Genomic DNA, 21,595 nt, shown 5'->3' with positions numbered 1-21,595 from the left:
TGGCCAGTAAGTTCCAAGAATCCTCATGTCTCTGTCTTAGAGCTGAGATTAGAGCACATACCACACCAAACTCTGTACATGAGTGCAGGGGATCCAAACTCAGGTCCTCATGCAGACACTTTACCCACTAAGCCAAGCCCACAGACTGTGGACATTACTTATTATTATTAATTTGTATCAGGTTGCATTAATTTGGACAGCCCGTGGAAAGAACTCACAGTCAGCATAAAACTGCAGCCAGCCGATGTGTTGGAATTAATTGGGCCAGGAGGCCGCCGGTCCCCTGGCTTCTGCGGTCAGTCTTTGTGGATTTTTCTCTCGCTCTCTCCCAGCAAGTGCTGGGGCTGAGGGATGTATCAGTCCTTCCTCTGCATGCATTTCAAACTAGTAGATGAAAGCTGCTGCTGGAACCAGCCTAATTGGAGAGAATTGCAGTTTAGAGGTAAGGGCTGTATCTAATAAGTAAACGGGGGAGGAGCAGAGTGCAGAGAGGAGGTGGAGCAGGGCTCTTTTTTATGAAAATGTGGGCCTCTCCACAGTCTTTCCTCTTCAGCTGCTGCCTCACAGATGGACCCTTTAATTGAATTTTCCTACAGGCCTGGGGGAGGGAGTCATTTCGGGTCCAGGAGCAATTGAAGTGAATCCGATGGTTTGTGTTTCTTTTCATCAGGAGCTGAGGGCCAGGTGGGCAGTTGCCAGTCTTGGCAGTTTTCATCTTCTTCCTGTTCCCTCTTCTATTTTTTCCCCCATTCACCTGAAGGTTTGTCCTTCTTTCAAGTCCCACCCAGGGTTCTCCTGCTCTATCCTGGTCTTATTCCCAGGGGCAAGCTTAGAGAAAGATGAATTGGAAAGACAGGATTCTATTTAACCCCACTGCGTCCATCGACCTTTTATTGAGCATCTGATATACATCGAGGCCTGGGTGCCACAAGGAAGGAGAAAATGAGAAGCTTAATGCCTGCCTTTGGAGAACTTATGCCTAAGCAGGAAGAACACTCTTTTCTTTTTAATCCTTTCTTGAGAATTTCATTCACGAATACTGTATTTACATCATCTATACCTCTCCTCCCTCCCAAAACTCCTCCCATGTGACCCCAACTCCCTCTCAAATCCACGACCTCTTCTTTAGGCATGGTTCCATACATGTCTGCAGCCTGCTGAAGCCATTTGGTGTTGTTCCTACATCTATTTATTCAGGGCTGACCACCTGGGACTGAATAATCTCCCCAGGGCTCATCCTTGGAGAAGAGCGCGTCCCTCTGTGAGTGGCCATTAATTGCCTGTAGCTCTTCATCTGGAGTGTGGCCCTGTGCAAGTTCAATCCACATTGACATGTCAACTGCTCTCGTCATTTGTGCAGGTCTTTTTTTAGGCAGCCGTATTTTTGGGAGAGTTGACGGGTAGAGTTTCCATGTCATACATAGAAGACACTACATGGCATCGGATGTCCCAGTCCTTCGGCTCTCACCATCTTCCTGCACCCTCTTCTGAGACGTTCTCTGAGCCTTAGACGTAGGGTTGTATTATAGAAGTATGTGAGTGGATACCCCTGGGCAGTTGTTTTCTGCATTTTGACCAGTGGTGGCTTTCTGTAAGGGTCTCCATCTGCTGCAAAAAGAAGCTTCTTTGATGAGGGTGTACGCTGTGGGTGTAAGCAGAAATATTTAGAATGCAGTCAGGAATTATACTGGTTGGGGACTAGGCAGTACGAGGTTCTCCCCTGGGGTTCGTGGCCTCACCAGCCACAGTAGTTGGCTAGGTTTACAATACCAGGCCTGAATTCCCTCCCACTGAGCAGGCCTCGAGCCCAATGAGATAGCTGTTAGTTGCCCCCAAAATGTAAGTACTACCATGGCAAAATACGTCCAAGGAATAACCCTCTTGAAAATAAAAGCAAAAGGCAGAGAGCAAAGCAATAAATGAAAGCAACCAAGGGACAAGAGAGGCAGCACAAAGTCCTAATTTAATATGATATGAGACTAAAACGTAAACCTAAGGCCACCATCAGAAGCCCCTTGGGAGTCAGAGCGGTTGTGGGATACTTAATTTGGGCAATGGCCTGTAATTAGCTGGGAGGGGGCGAGCTCTTTTTGTCAAGAAAAGCAACCTCCCTGGCAGTGCTCAAGAGGAGAGAAGAAAAATGAGCCCGTCCTCATCCTCTGCACAAATACGGATGTACCTGTGCCTAGCTCTGAAATCTGGAATTCCTCAGAACTCTGATTCTTTGAAAACACCCCGTTTTGTTTCTTATCACAGACTATAGCCATTTTGCAGGGTTTGAGATTCTCTTCTGGTAGAATCAAGGTCATTTCAAGGCAATGGCTCTTGTAACTTTAAAGTATTTACCCGGGGCGGGGGGCGGGGGGGCAGGGGTGTCTAATAAATCAGAGCGCTTAATAAAATGAAAACTGAAACTAGATAATAAAGTTAACTCAAAAGCGAAAATAAATGCCAAAAGCCAGGTCTGCCTCCCATGCCTGCACCCTAGCCCTTGTCAAGGCTGCCTCAGAGCCCTTTCCCACCGAAGGCTTGGAGTGTGGACTCCACAAACATTTTTCCAGAGATCAGCCCATGCCACCCACTGCTAGCCACACATCTTGCCTCCTCTATTAGAAAATCAAAAACAACCCCTCTTCAATGCACGTACTGATTCATAAGTAATGAGAGCCTTTGTGCTGGTGGGCACAGGCAGCAGGCCACAGCTGGTGTGTGCTTGGTGCTCAGAGACTTCTGCAGTCACAGGAAAGAGGGAGACACCCAGGTCCCCCTTGCTTCATCAGGGGGGACCCCGGGATCGCCTGCCAAGAGCCGCCAGCTCAGTCGTCAGGAAGGAAGGCTGGTATGCTGAGCAGCTATGTTAAGCTATTCGTTCATCTCTGTATAGCACTGTGCTAAGAATTTCACATAGTTACTGAGATGATATTTCATTGCAGGCCATCTCAGGCTGAGCACTAACGGTAATCTGTGCTAGATAATTCTTGCTCATAGGGAGCTTTCCTCTGCATCTGTAAGATGCTAAACCACATTCCGACTTCTGCCTACTAGATGCCCAAATCCATCTCTAGACACGGCTAACTGTCCCTTGAGTGGCAAACGGCCCTAGTGAGGACCACTCACTGTTTCTGAGTTTAATCTGATATGTCTCTATATTGACACTTTGGGACTACTTGCCTCTAGTTCAGGATGGCACTGTATCTAAGGGCAGTCTTAGACTTGGGTCGTTCCAGGCTATACTATTCTACCACTTGAAGTTCCGGGTAACAGGCTTGACCCTCCATAAGCCAATGCATTTGAATATGAGCCCAACTGATGAAGGGCAAAAGCATAATCCAAGTCCCTGGGTCTCATGTTTCCTGGGTTGACTTGCTTGGAAACAGGGACATACAACCCTGGAAGAAGCCTTTCAAGTGCTGCCTGGTCATTAATTAGAGGTGTGGTCTCAAAAAGAAATACAAGTTCTCTGAGGTGCAGTGTTATCTATAAAATCCACCACAGAAAATCTTGGGAGAATTGGAAAGGGTGCTAAATATCCAGTTCCTATCCACCTGTTGGGTACCTAGTAGGTTCGCTCCATCTGAATTGTTTGGTCCTATCCTTTAGACAATCACAGGTTTTTATCTGAGAATAAAACCAGATAAAATCCCACTAAATGGGTGTGCTATGAATAGATGGCTGTATTTCCTTCCAAGTGTGGCATTTGAACTTGGCCTATGAACCAACCCCTTTGTGACTCTCCTGTGACAGACCTGTGGGATCAAGGTTGTTCTTTGAGTGCTCATGGTGGGGGCAGGTGGGGGCTCTCTGCAGGTGTCTGTCCTCATAAGCTTGTCACTGGGAGCTTTTCCAAAGCCCAGCTCATCTGTCAGGTGTACAGGTGTGCCTGGGCTCAGCTTACATCCTGGAGTCAAGGTCATGTTTGCCAGGGTAGAAGAGCCTCTTCCTCCACCCTCTAGGCATGGGAGCCTTTATTAACCTATCTAACAGCCTGCTACACTCTAGAGCCCACAGAGGGCAACGAATATGTTTCCCTCCCAATTTGCACCCAAGAGCCATGGACCAGAGCGCCTATGCAATGGATACTGGTGCTCAGTTCCCTTGGGGAATCAGGTTAAGAAGAATCTTGAGGCCGGGCGGTGGTGGCGCACGCCTTTAACCCCAGCACTCGGGAGGCAGAGGCAGGCGGAACTCTGTGAGTTCGAGGCCAGCTTGGTCTCCAAAGCGAGTTCCAGGAAAGGCGCAAAGCTACACAGGGAAACCCTGTCTCAAAAAAACCAAACAAAAAAAGAATCTTGAAGGTTTGGGTCACCAGGCAGAGAACCAGGGAGACAGATGTAGCTACCCTGTGAGGCTTTATAGCTTTAGAAAGTAAGACCAAATGAGCAACAGCTGGGTGATTCTGGGGCTGGAAATCTAGTTTGGGATTTCCTCTGTTTTTCATTTCTTTTTCAAACATGCATTTTCCTGACTCTCGGGCCGGGGTGGAGGGGGCAGGCAGAATGGAATAAATAAAGATGACATTTCATTCTGAAAACCTCCCTAATGGTTACATTTGGAATTAAGCAGGTGAAATGGAGTCTGAGCGTAATTCAGATCCCCAATCTGCCTTTGAGTCACTGGGGTCCTAGAACAACTATCAAATGTTCAGCATACAGCAGGTAGCTTCTGGGGTGGTTAAGGAGAGACAAGTACCAGAGGAAACGCAGAGAGCCTGAGGAGTCGTGCTCTACGGTGTCACTGGACTGACCATTTGAGCTCTCCAAGAGCCCCAGAGGAAGAGCCTCGGTCACCAGCCTCTGAGGCCCAGCAAGGCTGGAGGCAAGGGGGGTGCTGGGCAATGTGTGGGAGAATTGCATGAGTTAGACACAAACTCCACTGGGCTAATGAGGACAGGATTTAACACAGCCCAGTGACAGCATCACTCTTATACTGCAGAATAATGCCTCGGGGGATGGTAGACGATAAATCCACTAAAATTTAAAGTTTGGAAATAAAAATGTGTGTGTGTGTGTGTGTGTGTGTGTGTGTGTGTGTGTGTGTGTGTGTGTTTCCCAAGAAAATGACAGAACCACCAGGAATCCATTTGAATGTCAACTGATGATTAAGACTGCACACTCTAGGGTCAGGCCTGGTTTCAAGTCCCAATTCACGTACTGGCTAAGGGAAAATACTTACTCTGTCCCTCAGTTTCTACATGTGTACAATAAGGGACACAATGTTACTTGTGTTCGTTTCCTGGCATGATAAGTTAGCCCAAACTATGTGGCGTAAGCAACAGACCTACTCTTTCACAGTTCTAGAAGGCAGAGTTCTGAAGTCACAGGTCGGGAAGGCTACCCTCCCCCTTGAGGCTCCAAAAAGAAGGCCTCCCTGTGCTGTCCAGCATCTAGGGGTGGCTGAGGGGCCTGGACTCCTCTCACTTCCAACTGTGTCTCTAGTCACAGGAACTTCTCTTTTGTCTGCATCTCCTATGAGGACACTAGTTACGTGTTGGATTTAGGGCCTCATAGTAACCCATCGGACTGCATCCTAATTTAACTAACTACGTCTACGAAGACCCAATTTTCAAATACCAGAATTTCAATATAATTTTTTGGGAGGGAGATGCATTTCTAAACTTTGCAACAAACTCAGTGGGGTAGGTACTACTGTACTTCTTCAATAAGGGGGAACCTAAGCCAGGGCTACGGAAACTGGACCACGGCCGCCAAACTAGCGAATGGTAAAGGGAGATCTAGGCAGGGTTCCTTCTGTTCCAGAACCTACGTACTTCCTCATTAGCCCACTCCTGCGCACATTCGAGGGTAACTTGGTTTCTGTCTTCATCTAGTTCCTTTATGGAGTTTGTGTAAATCTCATTTTCTAACCCTTGAGCTCCTCTGCGTGACACCCCACCACATACAAATTACTCAAATTCTAGTTCACTGCTTCAGATATAAAAACCCAAACTCAAAGACTTTTGGCTATGTGGTATTGACGCTTACATTTAACGAATGCCTTAAACCCTTACTGTGTCCAGGACCTCACAAGATTTAATCAGCAGACCAAAGCAGACTGTAAACTTGTCTTCCTTCATGAGTCTGGAAAGACTAAAATGCCTAAAATCCCAGTATTTGGAAAACTGAATCAGGGAGATCATGAGTTCAAGGCCAGCCTGAGCTACATAACAAAACCGTACTTTAAGATTTCAAACTATAAAAGGTTTTCAGATAAATATATCCAGAATTAGCCACATACACACAAAATTGGGGTGTGCCTGCTACACACATAATCTCCTTATTATCATGTTGCAGGTTAGACTCTGGAGGCAGAGAAAGCTTAGGGTCACACAGCTGAAGGGTACCACAGTGTTCCAGAGCAAGGCCTAGACCCAGGTAGCCTGCCTCCCACTCCAGAGGCTGTGGTTTTGTATGTGCTGTTCCCTGTGTGCCTTAGGATGTTAACATGATGTTTAATGGTTAAACATTAGAGACGCCACAGTAAGTTTCCTGCAGCTGACTATGCACCTCCTGAATGAGAGTTCTTAGGGGAGAATCACTGTGTTAGAGCAGGCTCGTCACCAAGGCTCTGGTACATCATGTCAAATTGCAGGGGTGAGGGAAGGAGTCCTCGGGAGTGAACATGTGATCATCTGAAGCACGAGATGAAAAGGAAATGGATGCTGAAAAATAGCAAACACTCCAGATGAATGGAGCGCACCGTGCTGGAGGGCGGACTCCTGAAGAGCCACCTCTCAAGTGGCCAGCCCCAAGCTGAGGAGCAATCAGAACGGCAGACTAGGGAGTACAGACATTGTCAAGTGACACTCCAAGTCCAGCACGGGCTTGTGGGAGGGAGATGATCAGATTCTATCTGAAAGAATTTCCTCAAGGAAAACTTCGTGTTTCCCATGATTCCCTATCTTACCTACTTAGAACCAACAGACAGGGGAGTGGAAGGGGGGGTTCCCTACCTGGTTTTGTTTTTACATGATGCAGTCATGAAATTACCTACTATAACATATAGGGAAGAGTATAAGGAATGATGTATTAGAAATATTAGAATTACTATGTATCTAATATGTCCATGTTCTAGAAATATATAATAATATAATTATATATATAGTATCTAATTATGCAAGGAAGAATATAAAAGGATCCAGTTTTATCTGGAGTCCATCTACCTCTTGCATGGTTTTTCATATTTTTACTCAGTTTTATGTAAATATAAAGGAGCAATAAATAATGGTGGGTTGTCTGTGTTAAAATTTCAAATAAGTGGGATCATAATGTGCATTTCACTGCAATTCGGTTCTTATTTCACTGTCTTTTTCCAAGAAGTGACTATTATTGATACATGTACTGCTATTCTGTGTTCCAATCTTGAAATTCACTTGTTTTTCCCTTTTTCTTAGTTTACTTTTGAAAGGTGGTTGTTGTAAACAATGCCATGGTGCTGTCTTGATATTGTTCTCCGTGTCTTCTTGTGTTCAGGCCAAGAGCAAAGATCTTCTCAACTGAATTCCTTCACTGCGTCACAGGAGGCCGATAGCTGATAACTGGATTTACAAGGTGCCCATTCAAGATGCAGAAATAAGAGGATGGCACACTTCACGAGACGGATGCCTAAGGGTAGGAGAGCTGAATCCCTTACCCAAAAATAAGGTGAAGAAAGACTTGGGGATCCATCTTAGAAGTGGGATTGCTGTGCCCAATTGCTCTTTTACCTGGAGGGGCCAAAAAGCTGTGGCAAAGTGGTTCACTGTGACAGAACCCAATGCTCCACAGAACTGTGAGCGGGTGGGGTGGGGATGAGACTGGGAAATGCTTACTGCTCAGAAGTGGGTAAAGCAGCTTCTAGAAGGTTGAACTTGCTTTCCTGTAGTGCCCATTGTGGAATTTCTTTCTTTATATTTTCATAGGATTTCCTGTCTAATCCTCACTCAATCTAAATCCATCTCTGATTATTAGTCTCTCCTGTCAGTTGGTAGACCTTTACATATCGTTGCTTTTCTTTTCCTGAGAATTGCATGGAAATGCCTGTTCACCCCAGAAAGAAAGAGCCACAAGAGACCCAAGAGATGATTCATCTAAGTCCACCTTGATGCCCCAGTGAGTTTACCGGGCTAATTTTACAGAAGCATATGTAAGAAGTGACTGACAGGGGTACGAACGACTTGGGCAGCTGCTTCGTAGAAAGGCTGCCCACACCAGCTCATGAAAACTACTGTAGAGTTTCTGTGCAACATGCAGGCAGCTACAGCATTCAAGGATGCTCGTTCCCAGCAGTCGTGGAGGCTGCTGAGTCTTGCTGTTTGGTTTCCTAGCTTCCTGGGTCTTACTGGATCTTTCCTGAGCATTTGCTGTGCTTTGTGACCCCAACCTCCTCCACAACAGTGTTTCAGTCCCTAGGAAACAGCTACTTAGCACACACTCTGATATTGGTCTAAATTGTTAATGATTGGCATAGGGGGCTGCAAGCTGGCTCAGTGGGTAAAGGGGCTTGTCACCAAGTCTGACCACCTGAGTTCCATCCCTGGAACCAGCAGAAGGAGAGAAAGTTGTCATCTGACCAACACACACACACACACACACACACACACACACACACACACACACACACACACACAGTGGCACATGTGTGCTGCCCCAACAGTGAACTAAACAAATATTAAACGTAATAAAGATTTTAGATAATTACTGTCATTGAAAAACCCCTTCACTATGAATTTGAAGATGTACTGAGTCCTACTACTTTAAGGCCGATGCAGAAGAGAGAGAGAGAGAGCTTCCTAAGAGGCGGCTACACTGGTTACACTTCACTTAATCAATAGGTGGGCCCTGAGTGTCTCCTGCAAATTAGACTGTGGGAGAAGATGTGCAAACAGAGAAGTCACAAAGATGGGCTGTCACTCTTCAGAGAGGTGCCACTTAGAGAAGAAAAGAGAGCCATTTAAGTTCGGTTACCGTCTCACAAGTGTGGCATCATCTTTAGCCACATGTCTTAGCCACACTGATACCACTTCAGGATGGAAAGAATAAGCTGCTTCTGTGGCTTCTCACTGAATGGTAGAGTAAGAAGGAATGATGAGGCTAGCTGCTGTCCTGAGCCTTAGTCCCCATTCAAGGCAGGACCCAATGTGGCCAGCCTAGGGTATGGTCTCACCTGCCACCTCCCAGGGCTAAGGCCCCTGGCAGAACCAAGTCCTTATTAAAACCACACTCCATGCCCCTTATTCTCTCACACCTCACTGAACAAGGCTTTCTGCTCTTGTCCCCGTCAACTGATTCCCGCAACTGTGCAGAGTGACTGTCACACTGCCTTTGTCGGGAGCCGCGGCATAGCCAGCCATGACAGCTGGTGGCACGAAGTACCCGGGCGTCTGCTTTTCCCTCCCTGCTAGGCCTCCCTGAGTAATGTGGGGTCTTATGTATACAAGAATGATGCTATTGATCCTCCGACCGCGGGCTCCACACACTGCATTGCTTTGAAAGTGCCTGGGGATTGCTTTTCCACTGGCCTCCATACATGCTGCTGCCTGCTTTTCCCTGGGACCTGGGGAGCACATTTGCACTTGGTTTCCAACTGCCAGGAGCCCTGGAGTCCTTGTCAAGAGAACAGTGTTCTGGTGGCATTTCTGTCACTTACTTGCTGAGTGGCCATGGGGAAGTCATTAGGCCTGCATCTCTTCCCTTCTATGTAAACGAGGAGAATACTACCCCGCCCTGACTCCCAGAGATCTATGTATAAAATTACTTTTGAAATTGATTTGGGAACTCTCTGGCGTGAGGCAAATAGAAAAGATCGTAATTATTTGTCAAGATAGAGCCACACTGCACTGGTACGGAAGGGACGGTGCAAAGGGGACTGATAATTGCATCCTGTGGTTTCTCAGTCCCCACAGCTGGGGCCCAACCCAGATGGGCCTGGACCTTTGTTCCTGGACAGCTGAGGCACTCAACTCTAACGGGGGAAACCCGAGAAAAACAACCAAGAATTCTTCTCAGATCGGTAGAGCCATGGATTGCTAAAACTGTTCATTGTTGGTGGGATGATCAGGATGGATGTAATCACAAACTTGAAGCAGGGATGCGTTTTAGAACTCACCTTCGTAGAACAGGTACTGTCATTCACTTCTGAGCCATAGATGGCTGGGAGTATATGATGAGTATGTGAAAGTATACACACTGTACACGATTTAAAAGTACAAATAAAGTTCTGTTTTCCTTGGGCAAGGCAAAATCTCAGGAGTGCATGTCCATGAATGTGGAATCCTCCAGCCAAACCAGGAAACCAAGGCCAGAAAAGATGAAATGATTTCCTCACAGTTACACAGCTAGTTAGTTGGCTGAGCTGACACACTGGTCTGAGGTGGTTACTTTCTGACCCAGGTGTGATCCCAGAGTTCACCTCGGTTGTAAAAAAAACACAACGTAATTATCACAATGTCTAGTTTATTTCTTGGCACATTGAGATGCTTTGTTAAAAAAAAAAATTAAAACCACACTTTTTCCTTTTAATTTCTGAGAGCAGCTCTGAGAATGTGGGTATAGATTTCCTTCACGTAACAATGTGAGAAATAATAGAGTAAGATTGTATGTCACAGATGAAAACGCTGTATTTACGCCTCATTGTAATCCATTCATTGCTTTATGGATCCGGAGTCCCCTTGGGACTGTCACAAATCCACATAATGTTCCCGAGTGCAGGATTTGGCATTTGGATCTCTGATTTAGCTGTCAGATATGTAAAATCACATGTCGCCAGACAACTCCCTGGGGACTCCACAGCTGTGCCTGCCGGAGAGCACAAGTTACTCACACGGCCAACATTAATTTACGCCCTCATACTGGCCCCCTGGAGTCACCCTTCTACTGCCATGACTAATTTTTAGTGTGGCTCCCAGGGCTCTGGTGGAGGGATTCAAGTAGCATTTTCTTCTCCTGGACTTTTTCAAGATTTCTGGGGGTGACTTTCAAAGGAGTCACTGGAGGCTGGGGATATAGTTCAGTGGGAGAATGGCTTTCCTGGCATATGGAGATCTTGGTTCCAGTCCCAGCACTGTTTGTGTGACACACACACACACACACACACACACACACACACACACACACACACACACATTTAAGAGGAATAACAATTACCTGAGGGCATTGTACAACTCTGATCTACAGCCTCACCTTCTGGGCCTCTCAGAAGTGATCTCCAGAGTGACCATGATCTAAGGATCCCACTCACCATGTAAACACAGAGTAGATGGCTCCATCGCCAGACTATGTACCATCAACCACAGGACCCTCTCTTACATCCATAGGTGATCTACTAGTGAGTGGTGAGGTTGTGAGTGAATAAAAGACACTTTTTAACAGAAAAATGAGCTGGAATGTGAGCGATCATGTCTCTCAATGCCGAGTGCGCCAAGAGAAATGACTCTGCTGAGTGGACAGTTGGAGTCCACGCTCTCTCTAGCCTCTTCCAAACTGAGAGGAAACAAGAAAAGGGGATGCTGAATCAATCAGAAGCTCTGGTTTTAAATCTTCCCTTGCTGCCAGATGGTCATTAAAATATTTAGAGTCAAGAAAGATCTACTCAGTTGTGTGTGTTATTTTACTCTTCTGGGTTTACACTCTATTTGTGGATGAGAATGATCAGAATCCTAATAGAAATGTGGGGATAACTAATAGTGAGGATTTTTATAAATGAAGGGTATAATAGAAGTGAAGAAAAAACAGATAAAGGGACAAACAGAGAAGGAAAGGGGCCCAGGGATACAGCCCAGTCACAGAGGGCTTAATTACCATACACGAAGCCCTGAACTCAAACTTTGATACTGCATAGAACCAGATGTGATGGCACACATTTGTAATCCCAGAACTCAGGAGGTAGAATCAGGAGGATTGGGGGTTCAAGCTCATCCTCTGCTCCTCTGCTCCATAGCAATTTCAATGTAGGCCTGGACCTACAACATAAGACTCTCTGAGAGAGGCTGGGGGAGGCAGAGACAGAGAAAGACAGAGAAAGAGACCTACATATTTTTAATTAACTAGCAGACACATTCAGCTTGTGGCCCATGGGTCATATACATCCAGGATAGCTATGAATGTAGCCCAACATAAAATCATAAACTTACTTAAAACATACTGTGTGTGTGTGTGTGTGTGTGTGTGTGTGTGTGTGTGTGTGTGTGTGTGTGTGTGTGTGACTTGATTGTGTGGTTCTCAACTGTAAACTGTGTAGATGAATATACCACAAGTTCAGAAGGCTAGACCTGCCTGATGCTTTCCAGAACTTAGAAGTGGGCAATGCTAACCCACAGCTCCTGAGAGGCCTCACCTTAGGGAGCCCTTTCTAGATAAGAAGAGTTTGAATGTCACCTCTGTCTTCACTGGTGCCCTCTGAGATTAAAGCCACCTCTGCAGGCTTTTCTTAGATCCAATGAATGTCACTGAAAAGGACTCCCAGTCCTTTTGACATCACCTCTCAATCCTGGTCACTGCCTCTGTGTCTGTCCTGTGTCCAGGCACAGAGTGAAGAAGCCACAGCTTCCTTTAGTTGACTAGGGTGGAGCTCTCCGCCATTTCTCTTCCCCTTCCCTCTTTGGGATCTCCTTTCTCTTCCCACATCCTTGGTCTTCCCAGTTCTCTTTCTTCCTCTAAAAGCAAGATGGCTCCCCAAGACCTCCTGGTCTCTATGTGGTAAACCACTCAGCCCTTGCTCTGCTGCTCACAAAGCACGTGACCACCAGCAGGTAACTTAGCCTTTATGAAATCAGGTTTGCACTTGCCAGGCAGGAACAAGGGCCAAACTTCAGGGAGCTTTTTGAGAATCCAATGGAGGAGGTGTGTGAAGGGTCTGGCACAGAGTTTGGCATCCAACAAGCCACATGGCCGTCCCCTGGGTTCCAGGTGCTGTGGCTTTTCTGGAATCTGTTTCTTGAATTAAGAAGAGCAGGTACTAATGCTGAATGAGGTTGTCTCTGGACCTCCTTGAAGAGGTCAGCACCCTGCTTTATAAACCATGCTGGTCTGTGCCCTGGTACTGTGCTTTTAGTGCATTTTCAAATGGCCTGTTCACTGTTGCAATTCTTTGATTAACACCTGCAACTTCACTGGGCTGTGTATGTTCCTGGGGTTGGGCTGGGGGCTGGGCTCAGCTATTTCCATCCAATCCCCAGCCATATGATGCCTTAGATGACATGTTAATGGTTGAGTAGATACAGAGGAACATGCTCCATCTTGATGGGAGAAGTTTGAGTGTAGACTGTCTCAGAAAAGTCTCAGGTCACTGGTTCTAATTATGTGAGCTGTAGAAAGAGATAGGGGTCTTCCCTTCCCCTCTCTCCCTTCATCCCCTGTCTTTGCTGCATCTGTCCTGGTGAAAGATAGTTCATGGGGGTATCTGTGAAAGCAGTGGACTGCTCTTCCAGATCCCAGCACTGGATGAATGAAGGCAAGGCAGGGAACCAGCTGGCCACGTCTCTACCCTGTCTATACTTAAACCGTTCTAGGGGCTGCAGGGAAAAGGAATGGACTCCAGTCCTTAGGGAGTCTAAACAAACTCAGAGGCCTTTGCATATCTCCCCTTTAATTAATTAATGCAGTACACATATTGCACACAGATAGTTCCAGCTCATGGACACCTAATAAGATCCGTGGTGAGCGGTGTTCTGCCTGAGCCTCGTTATTCCACCTAGGTCTAGGTGTGGTAGTCCAGTTCTAACCTGTCCCGGTCCAGCAAGCCTCTACCCAGGATCCCCATCCTCATGCCTGAAGAGACTAAGTAGACTTCTCAGAATATTCGTTTAAGTAAGTCTTTACCACCTGCACCCCACCTCCCAGCAGTCTCCATAGCCTTAGGGTTCCCAGGCAATGGCTGCGTGGTGGCGCCCAGTGTATTAGCTAGCTGCTTGAGTCCATCTAGAACAGTTTACTCATAAATGTTTTATGGAGATCTGCTCTTTCATAGGGGAGGAAAATGAAAAGGTTGCCCCAATAAATGACTCAGCCATGTTGTAAAAGAAGAAAGGAATTGCTTGTGTCTCCATGTTTAAGTTATGGAAGACTGAGAATCACTTTTATCATTCTCGTCCATGCAACCCAACATGTTTATAGAAACAGGATCGTACCAGGTTCACGAGTCAGGGCACTGAAGCTAGCCTCCCAATACCTTACGTGTGCACTCAGTACCAGCTTTCATTTCATGTTCACACAAAATGGAGTACCAACCATGGTTTGATTGTCTTCCACAAGGAGCTGAGAACAGAGAGATACCACATTGAACTGGTTCCTTTGGGGCATGCATTGTAGAGGAGAGTGATTTAAGACCGAGCAGACATGAACAGAAACCCCAGGAGCCGTGATGGTTCCAAATGGGTGGAAGAGGCCATGAGGGAACTTAGAGGCTGTGTGGAGTCACTGTTGGGGAAGGCCACACTGCTACACTGCTGTGGTTGTTGGTTACTAGGCTGGGACCAAGATGCAAAAGAGAAACACTACCCTCCATCTTCTTCCTGTAGCAAACACAAAGCCAAGGTCAAGAAACCCCTACAGCTGTGTAAAGCTGGTGAGTGGAATTCAGCACTCCCCTTTAGTGTGTATCTTTAGACTATTAAACAGATATTGAAAATGGTAATTGTACTCACATTAAAGGTTTATTAAAAATCTTATGACCACCTCTCTGGCCCATAATTTCTTTTTCTGTACAAAGAGGCTGGGCTGGAGAGGTGCTATTTTTCTTAGTGGCATTTCTTTTTGCTTTTACTAAAAAAAAAAAATGCAAAATTTAATTAGAAAGTAATTAATATAGAAAATTTTGAATAAAATAGAAAAATGATTCTATACCTACTATTTAGAAACAGCCACCATTAACTTGGATATACATATCTTGTAAGGTTTTTTTTTTTTTTGCGAGTTTTCTTATAAAAATTCTAGTGCAGTAGGAGTGATCTATTAACTTTTTAAAAATCAGATCCCATGAAAGTGAAGTGACTCAGAAGGTAAAGGCACTTGCCACTAAGCCTGGGGACATGAGTTTGGTCTTCAGAACCATGGGTGGAAAGAGAGAGGCAACTCCTAAAAGTTACCCTCTGACATTCTGGAATATGGTACATGCACCTGCACACTCACATGTGCAAGCACACACACACACACACACACACACACACACGGGAGGGGTACATTTCTAAAAATTAAAAACCAGATACCTTACAGATTACTGCTAAGTTCAGGACAGCTATGGTTCCTTCTCATTTTTAGTGACTATATAGCTTTCTTAGTACATCTTCAGTTGATCAGATATTTAGATTTTCACTGAAAATAAGGTACCAGTAAGTATTATTTGACATCGATCTCTGTAGTCAAGCACTTACTTCTTTGAAATTCATCTTTAGAAATGGAATTATGAGGTATTTGGTGCATTTGAAAACTGCACGTTCACTGTGATTCACACCCGCAATTTCACCGTATGAGCTGGGTTCAGCTCACTTGCATACAGTCCCCAGGCATGCGGTGCCTCAGCTGACTAATGAGTGAGAGGCTGCATGGGGAAATGCTCCCTCCATCGTTGGGGGGAGTCTGGGTGTGGACTGTCTCAGGACCTGGGTTCTAATGTAACACCTGGAGAGAAAGGGGGAGAAGTGGTCTTCCCGTCTTCTTCTCCTCTAGGCCTTCACTTCGCTGCACTGACCTGGTGAAAGGTGAGTCATGGACAAAGTGAAGTGCTTTTCCAAAGCCCGGGCAGAGAAGTGATTTGCCAGTGGTCATGGGTAGTTGTTTTCTGTTTGTTTGTTTGTTTGTTTGTTTGTTTGTTTGTTTGTTTTTAACTCTTTTGGGGGCCCACCACCCAGCTCCCAAATAAATACACAGAGACATATTCTTATGAATGTCAGGCCTTAGCTCGTTTCTAGCCAGCTTTTCTAACTTAAATTACCCAGTTTCTCTTTAACTACATTTTGCCTCTGGGCTTTTTACCTTTCTTTATTCTATATATCTTTCCTTCTTACTCCATGGCTGACTGTGTGGCTGGGTGGCCCCTGGCATCCCCTCTCCTTCTCCTTTTCTCACTCCTCATTCTTCTCTTCTTCCTAGATTTCTCCTCCTATTTATTCTCTCTGTTTGCCAGCCCCACCTATTTCTCTCTCCTGTCTAGTTATTGGCCATTCATCTCTTTATTAGATCACTCAGGTATTTTAGACAGGCAAAGTAACACAGCTTTACAGAGTTAAACAAATGCAACATAAAAGAATGCAACCCATCTTTGCATCATTAAACCTATATTTCACAGCATAAACAAATATAACACATCTTAACATAATATTCCAAACAGTCATGTGCCTTGTGAGAAGCAGAGTAAGGGCTTAAGCCCAGTTGTACTGCAGCAAGTGGCCAAGAGCTTACCCTTTAGAGACAGGAGGCCTAAGGGAGCCATCTTTCTTTTGGAGAAAGAAGGACTTTCATGAAAGACTGGGGGGAAATAATAGAGTTCCAGAAGGGAAGTAAATCAATGGGTGTGAAACAGGCCTCCCAGCCAGTCTGTGATACTCTCCAGTCTGCCTGATGAACCCGGGAGTAACCATTAGCTATGATTTGAGTGTGTCTCCTCAGTCACATAGTGGAAATGCAACCCTCAATGCCTAAGTGCTGGCGGGTAGACCCTACTGGAAGGTGTTCAGGTCGGGAGGTCTCTGGTCCTGGGAATGGACCGATGCCTCTGTGGAGGATGTGAGCCCAGAAGGCCCAGCTCTTGCTCTCTCTCCTCCTGCCTCCCACCTCCTACCGTGTGATGATGCAGCAAGGCGAGCCATGTTCAGTGCTGGTTGGACGCTCACAGTCTTCCCAGCCTCCAGAACCACTAAATGCATTTCTCTGTGTTGTCATCTACCATGGCAGCCTGGGTCAGAGCTCTAAAATGACTGAGACATCACTTTTTTTTTCATCTTTTTCAATCAAATGGTTGAAAAACAAGGACTTTTGTTTTACTAATTGAATTTTGCTTTTGTAATTGTTTGGTAATTGAGTCCTATAATTCAAATGTTATTCGTTGCCTAACACGAGGCTTAGCAAATACTTGGTATGTAGTAAGTAGTCATTAATTTTTATGAGCCCAATTAATTACCAAACTGAGTGTCTGCTTGAAAGCTTAGAAACAAACTTGTGATATATTTATAAGAAAAAGTCGAGGCTGTTGCCCTAGGTATATTTTCTCGCTCTCTGTTGTGATTGAAATATGAACTGTCCTGTCACCCCCTTGGCTCATGTCTTAAAAAGCTTTGTCCCCCAATGCTGGCACTATGTTGGGATCTAGAGGGCAGCAGGCCACTGCAGGGGTGTGTTTAGGGGCTCTCTCCTATCCCCACCCCCACTTCCTACCACCCCAAGGCAACCAGCCTCCTCCTTCTCCACACGTTTTACCTCCACGTTTTATGTCGCCTCAGGCCCACAGCAAAGGAGAGAACGGCCCAGGACAGAACCGCTGAAGCCATATGCCAGATGGCCCGTTCCTCCTTGGAAACGGCTTCTCTCGGATGTGTGACAGCAACAAGGGTCTGACGGACACAGACTGCTGACTGTTTGGATTCCAGTCTCATCTTTTATTTTTCCCTTAACATCTGCTATTGACTGTTTTAGGTTTATTTTAGTAATTCATTTCTATTTTTCTTTTCTTATTGTATGCATCATGTATGGTGTCTTAAACTCTAAGACAGAGAATGAAGGGGTGGATGGATACACGAACAAGAAAAGCTTGTTGGGGGTTATGGTGACAGTGGTGTAATGATGACGTCTTGTTGGGGTGCACTTCACCAACCCCTTCTAAGTCGTGAAGATGGTGGCAGTCCTTGAGGCCTCCCTTTCTCCTAGGAAGGGGGTGGTTGGGGACGGCATCTGTGGTGGCTGGTCTTAACTGCCTACTTCGTGGACAATCACAGTGGAAACCTAACTCTGGGTGGACTTGCAATGGCGTTTTCAGAGGGGTTTAGCTGAGAGAAGGAAGACCTGCTCTGACTGTGAGCCAGGCCACCTGACTGAATCAGTCAGGAGTGACTGATGACGTCACCGTGGAGTGGCGCTTCAGAGAAAAGGAGCTGAACACCAGCATTTGCTGTGGGATGGTCTTTATGTCAAATGTGTTGCTGATTGGTCAATGAATAAATCACTGATTGGCAGTGGCCAGGCAGGAAGTGTAGGCGGGACAAGGAGGAGAATAGAGCTGGGAAGTGGAAGGCTGAGTCAGAGAGACACTGCCAGCCGCCATCAGGATAAGGAAGATGTAAAGTACCGGTAAGCCACAAGCCATGTGGCAAGGTATAGATTAATAGAAATGGATTAATTTAAGCTGTAAGAACAGTTAGCAAGAAGCCTGCCACGGCCATACAGTTTGAAACCAATATAAGTCTCTGTGTTTACTTGATCGGGTTTGAGCGGCTTGGGACTGGCGGGTGAGAGATTTATCCTGACTGTGGGCCAGGCAGAAAAACTCGAGCAACAAGCATTCATCTTTCTCTGATTCCCAGATGCAGACACGATGTGTCCAGGTGTCTCAGGCTTTGTCACCATGGCAGGAGTCGTGCCGGGGACTCCACACTGGGATGGACTGTACCTCCAAACTCAGAGCCGGATGGAGGCCTTCCTCCCTTAAATTGCTTATGCCAGATGTATTGTCACAGCAGAGAGAAAAATGACCGATACAAATAATGACCGAACCGTTATCCGACAGTGGACGCTCGGGGGTTTCTAAGACATGGCTGTGGAGGCGAGATGGTGGACAGAGGATACAGTGACAGGTCCTTGCGGTTGTTGAGATGGGGTACTCCAGAGGAAAATGGACACCAAGGAAACTGTCCTAAGTGAAGATGACAGGATTTTATCAGTGCTGTTCGGGTACCCTAATCTGAAGAAAAATTTTTTGGGGGAAACTAAGATGTGTGTCTCTTAAGTGTCTCCACGGGGAAACTTGACCCAGATTACTTATCACAAATGGATTCAGTAGAATGCTGGGTGAAGGTGGGGTCTCCCGGACCAGAAGCATTCAAAGACCATGCAGCCTCAGTAGGCCACTAAAGAACCTGACAGGACTCCTGTGGAACAGCCTCCTGCATTCCGAGAGGAGCTAGCTCCCTGCGCCATTTTTCATTACCTCACAATCTGTCACTGTTTGATCAGTCAATTCAGACCCACAATTAAATGGGAAGAAAAAGAGTCAAAGTGATTGTTTTACTTTTTTTGTAAGAATTGATTGTTCGGCGCGGACAAAAATGTTGATCCCGTTTTGCATGTGGAGATAGTCAATTTAGAAGGACTGTTCTTGCCTAAGCCCAGGGTGACAGAAATGAAATCTGACATTGCAGCCGAGGCTGGCATGAGGGAGAAGGTGAATGAATTACCAGCTCCTTAGAGCTTTTTCCTCGGGCTTCTCGGCATTCTGCAATCTGGTGACTTCAGCAGAGTGGCGTCAATTATTGACAATTTAATAAACATTAAGCAAACATATATAATTGGTAGTTATTTGATGGTGGGGAACCACTGACTCTGTCTAGCGGGCGGAAGCCCTAGAGATGTGGGGTAACAGATGAAACATGGCCCATGGAATAAGGACCAGCAGTGTCTTAGAGTATTTACCTTCATTATATAGCCAAGGAAGTTAAAGAGAACTGAGTGATCAACACTTTCCCTTTTAAGTTCCAAACCCTAGCCAGGAGGAAGAGAGTCCAACATGATGAAGCAGAAAGTCTCTTTCTTTCTGTGTTGCACACTAAAGTAGTCTTGGAGAATGCAAATGGCAAAAGACAAAGAAGCCCAGAATGTTCACGATAGTCTGGCAATTAAAGCTGAAACCAATAGGAAGAGATTAGAAAAGGTGCAAACTCTTTACCCTGGGAGCATTGTGGGTAACCCAGGCTTGTCCGGTGAATGTAAGGCTCATACCTCTGGGAAAAGAGAGGGATACTGAGGGATCTGACCAATCACCTGAGACTGCATCTTAAGAAGAAATGGGTGAGCTTTGTTGCTGGAACTCTGTTGAGAGATGGAGGAACACCCTCAGAGAAGAAGGCCTTATGGAAAACCTACCCAGTGACCTCAAATCACACGATTATTAAATTCGCCAACTGTGTCTATTTTTGCTGTTCCCAAGTAATGAATAAAATCATCTAAAGTGCCTAGAAATATGTTCTTAAGGGTTATGAAATATAAATCAAGACTCAGAAGGATTTGGTAGCCTATGCAGTATTCTCAGTGTTTCTTGTGTCAACAACTGGGATTCGGGGCAAGGGAAGTCAAGTTGGCTAACAGTAGACTCTGGAGATGACATTATGGACAGGCTCTAGATCACTGAGGCATGACCTAAGATGTCAAGAGGTGGGTGATGGCTTAGTGTACCAGTGTGCATTTCAGGAAGAGACGAAAGAATTCGCCCAGCCATTCACTGACCACAATGAGAATATTTTATCCATTCAAGCCTTGCAAATGTTCATAACCCTTTTGAGGTGGACACTGAGATTTGCTGATCTAGGCAGTCCTCAGGGGAGATGACTCAGTTGGGAAAGTGCTTGCTCTGCCAGCGTGGGGACCCGAGTTCAATCCCTGGTATCCGACATAAAAAGCTGAGTGTGGTGGAATGTGCTCGAATTCCAGCACTGGAGGGTACAGACAGGAAAATGGAGCTCACTGGCAGCCCACCCAGCCTAATCAGGGAGTCTCAGGTCCCAGAGTGAAGCCTTGTCTCCAAAACCAAAGAGAATGGCTTCTGAGGAATGATACCTGAGGTCGGTCTCTGGACTCTACACATATAGACATACGTGTGTATCCACATAGACAGGTGCACCAGAATGTATGTGTATATCGACACTCCCACACAATAAATAAATTAATGAGTTATCTAACATGGCCCTCTGTTGTTAATTCTTTTAGATTTGCCTCTATTTCAAGCCAAGGCTGTGCTCCTCTTACAGTGGCCCCAACGGTGACTAGGTGGGACTCCTGTAACAGGATGTCTTTGCCCCAAATCCCTCTTTTTGACTAGTGAAATATATGCACGGGAATCTTAGAGAGCCACCGCCTAGCCCTGTTCTTCCCTTTCCTTTCCTCGGGAGTTGTACATTACTATTCCCACATCAGCATCTGGCTGCCAGGCTAACAGTTGGGGTTAAGTCTGCATTTTGTCCAGCTGAGAATACACTACATCTGATAAAGAAGGGAAGAAAGAATCTGTAAGAATTAGCTAACCTGTGACAGCAGCTGTTTGTGAACACTCCTAGGACAGAATTCTAAGTATATTCCAGCAAAGGCTAGAACATGAGGTTCGGTCAGGGAGCACACAGATTTGGGGGCACATTCTTGGAATACGGTATTTAATATCTTGGTGTGAAGAACCCCAAGAGCACATCAAGAAAGCAGACAGTGAGGTGAGGTTGAACCAAGTGTCCGTGAATGGAGAGTGAAACCACAGTGTATACATGTAATGAGTTGTTATTCTGCCTTATGTGTGCTTCAACATGGATGAACCATGAGTGCTGCTGGATCCTAACACCGCTCTCGGGGGAGAGGGTGAGAAGACATGACGTCAATGACACAGACAGCCAGACACCAGAAGTCACTTGAAGGCAAACAGCAGACTTGTTCATTCA

General features: G+C 45.8%; 1 long non-coding RNA gene across 1 annotated transcript; it reads left to right on the top strand.

Annotated features, from left to right (window-relative positions):
• The first annotated feature begins 230 nt into the window (after window positions 1–230).
• Window positions 231–20,625, top strand: LOC128103920 (uncharacterized). Its single transcript, XR_008215798.1, has 3 exons — window positions 231–442; window positions 7,470–7,607; window positions 17,408–20,625. It is a non-coding gene; the product is annotated as an uncharacterized LOC128103920 (long non-coding RNA).
• The last annotated feature ends 970 nt before the right edge of the window (window positions 20,626–21,595 follow it).

Source organism: Peromyscus californicus, unplaced genomic scaffold (assembly GCF_007827085.1).
Source record: "Peromyscus californicus insignis strain IS unplaced genomic scaffold, ASM782708v3 Scaffold_8__1_contigs__length_139910024, whole genome shotgun sequence".
In the NCBI taxonomy this organism is placed as follows: Eukaryota; Metazoa; Chordata; class Mammalia; order Rodentia; family Cricetidae; genus Peromyscus; species Peromyscus californicus.
This window is presented reverse-complemented; position numbering and strand designations above follow the sequence as displayed.